General features: G+C 47.7%; 1 long non-coding RNA gene across 1 annotated transcript; it reads right to left on the bottom strand.

Moving 5' to 3' along the window:
* Positions 1-1228: 1228 nt before the first annotated feature.
* LOC127201580 (uncharacterized) lies at positions 1229-2877 on the bottom strand. Its single transcript, XR_007832200.1, has 3 exons — positions 2722-2877; positions 1849-1986; positions 1229-1558 (listed from the first exon to the last, which is right to left on the bottom strand). It is a non-coding gene; the product is annotated as an uncharacterized LOC127201580 (long non-coding RNA).
* Positions 2878-3421: the final 544 nt, after the last annotated feature.

Here is a 3421-nt window from a genome sequence, read left to right on the forward strand (position 1 = left end):
TGTGGGGGCCACCTGCACATTAAGGACTTTTACATTGTTATACGCCCACACATAGAGTTCTTCAATGGAATATAAGATGAAGAAGACAACGAGGAACACTGGATTGCATCCCTGAACACGTAACAGGCCCCAGAAGGTGAAACAGGAAGATTGGCAGTTCAAGGCCAGTCATTCTCTGCATGGGTCTGTTTTGTTTTTTTGTTTTGTTTTGTTTTTAATTTTTCGAGGCAGGGTCTCTCTGTCTTGGCTGTCCTAGACTCACTTTGTAGACCAGGCTGGCCTCGAACTCACAGCGATCCGCCTGCCTCTGCCTCCCAAGTGCTGGGATTAAAGGCGTGTGCCACCACCGCCCGGCTCTCTGCATGAGTCTGAAGCCAACCTGGGCTACCTGAGACTCCCAGCTCTTCTAAAGGTAAGGCTCGTCTATGTTAACTTTTAAACTTAATGTTAAGTCTCACTGAATCTTTAAGCCTTCTGGTAACTTACATCCTCTGAGCACTTTGTTTGCAAGGCACAACGGGTGTAGCCAGCCACTGTCAACCTTGGGTCATATCTCAAGAATTACACAGTGCCCTTTTCCCATATGACTCTTTTGCCTTAAAGACCTAAAATAAACTCACTGATGGCTGCAATAAAGGAAAAGGAAATCTAAATAGAGCCATGGCCATAGACACTGCTGTATACGAGTGGTAGGTTCTTGTTCTTGCCAGACACACCATGGTTCTGTGAAGACGGCAGCAGCAGGGAGCTGGGAGAAAGGTGCATGGGGCTTGTCAGCGTTTTCATGTCTTAAAGTTACTTTAAAATAAAAAGCTTGGTGGGCATCCTGGTGTGTATCTGCTATCTCAACACTTGGAAGGCAGAGGCAGGCGGCTGAGGACTGCATTAGTTCTTGGCTATGTAGTAAGTTGGAGACCTGCCTAGCCTCATGAGACTATCTCAGAAATACCAAAACCTAAAAAAATAATAAAAATGTAAGGGAAAACAATTCCTTTTACGCTGTGGTCCATCTTATGCTATGCCATCCACTGACCCAGTCAGTCTCTCCATACCTTTGCTGCCTGGATACAACATCTGTTGCCTAGTCTACACATCCTTCTGCGGTGTATTTTCCCTACATTTCATCAGAGACATCATCACGGACAGGTAGAAGCACCTGCTGCCCTTCTGTTTATTAGCTACCTAGAATTCCAGTGGGAATGGGCAGCTTTATCTTTAAAAAAAAAAAAAAAAAAATCCATGCAGAACAAAAGCAGGAGACACTCGTGTTTTGTTTAGTTGGGAACGGTGGAATATTGGCTACCGGCTTATTTTTTTCCATCATTAAGGGATGAACTTTTTTTTTTTTTTTTACCTCGTCACAGGCTGAGCACCGAGGTTTGAGCAGTTCTGCGTGGTGCCTGCCACAGTGAATTTTTCCATCCTGATAGAAATAGATGAGGTCGACCAGTAGCTCATTACACGTGAAGCAGACAAAGCAGGACGGATGCCAGCACACTCCGGGGCCCGCGCGGGAGGCAAACACTGCGACCTCCCCTCCGTTCATCTGCAAGCCGCACTAGAAACAAAGGTTCGAAATTAAAACAGTTCTTCGTTTCAATGACTAGGTTTTTCAGCTTTTCCTACTTTTAAAATAACCCACAAGTTAGTTAGGATACTCCTACCGGCGATGAAATGGCTGTCCACATGTCTCTGTGTTTAAAATACAGGGTCTCCTCTCGGGGCAAGGCACAGTTTCATTCAAATGGACTGATTCCTGTTGTCACACAGCAGTGCAGACTTATGCCAGCCGTCGCTTACCCGGTGGGTGCCCCACCCACAGCTCTCCCACCCATCCTCATCACCTACCTGCTCACACGCTGCGTGTATCGCTGCTCTGGACAAGAGTTTAATGGTCCCTCTTCCAAGAGCTTCTTTCTTCCTTTGAGCACTGAATACCTGCAACTCCTTTTTCTCCTCTTCGCTTAAAGACTGGCAGTACCGCACCTTCATGGGAAAGAGAACCGAAGTGCATGTTGGGGGGTGTGGGGGGGGGAGCTGTCATTGTCATTTTTCATTCCCAAGGTCTCAAGAAGGTAAACAGGAAGTCTAGCTGCCCTGCCCCAAACCCTCACTGTTACCATGGCATGGCTGAGCAGGGTGACACACACACTTATAGTCCCAGCACTCATGACCTAGAGACCTGTACATCTACAAGAGTTCAAAGCCAGCCTGGTCACCAGATCCAGATCCTGCCTCAAATAGAAAACTAAAAACGTAAAGTAAAATGGACCTCGGTGTCTGGAAAAGGGACACACTATCTGATAGCACAGGCCTGGCCAGGTGTGGTTTGCTATTTTCTAAATGTAAACTAATTGCAGCCCTTCCTCAGAAGGGAGAAATGGAGTAATTGCCACTTTGGCTCCACACTGGATGGGCACTCAGGTCTTTAATCCTGAAGTGCCCACCCTGCACATGGGAAGGAAAGCTCCTGATAATTGGTGGGCGGCAGGAAACACTATCAGAAGCAGCCTGTGTGTGATGCTTCCTGCTGCTAGGATGCTCCTTTTCTCTCTCCTCTTAAAGGAAAAGCTGTGTTGTTAGGGTGCATCTTGAGAGAGGCCTAGCCAGCCAAGAGCTGGGATTTCCTGAAAAGGCCTCTTGATGCTTTACTGTTTATTTTCTTTCTTTCTTCTTTTTTTTTTTTTTTTAAACTAATTAGCTTCCCTCCTGTTACTTTACCTCATTATCATGTGGTGGCAACTGGTACAGAAGTTGTTTAATGCGGTGTTTCTCTCCAGGGCTGTTAACATAAGGAACCTTTTCCTCTGGCAGGCATGCAAAGTAGAGCTGGATCTGTGGAAGCAGCACATGATGCCATCAGCCATCAGCGCAGGTCCGAGCTGCCTGTCTTTACCTTGCCCTCCTTACAGGGGGGTTTGGCCTCCTGCAGCTAATGAGGGGACCAGCTGAGTCAACTCAGCAGCAGGGGCAAACCTGCATCTGCTAGCATCCACTAGCATCCAGCTGCTAAATTGCTCCTTGGGAATGCAATTTGTAGTGACAATTAAGGGCATCATAAATTATGCGCTATCAAACGTGTGCACTTATGGTTACTGCTCCCCCCAAGTCTTGCAAAGGTCAGCTGAGGGATCAAGGGGGACGGTGCGGGGGGAGGGGGGCGGAGGAGAGTGCTGGGGGGATTCTGTAGATGACCACACAGGCTGTGTGACAAGATCCAAGAGCCAGGCTCTAAACAAGCAGACTGGGCTTTGTCTTGGAATTCTATGGTCCTCTCCAGCATCAGCCTTACAGGCTTCTGTGGGTGGTGTCTGCAATACCCAGCCTCCGGCTTCCCCAAGGAAGCAGGCGAAGGGAGATGCTGAGCTGGCCTTGGGGAGCTTCATTCTCATGTTCCTGTTATCTTTTAGGAGCATCCTTT

This window comes from Acomys russatus, chromosome 17, assembly GCF_903995435.1.
Source record: "Acomys russatus chromosome 17, mAcoRus1.1, whole genome shotgun sequence".
In the NCBI taxonomy this organism is placed as follows: Eukaryota; Metazoa; Chordata; class Mammalia; order Rodentia; family Muridae; genus Acomys; species Acomys russatus.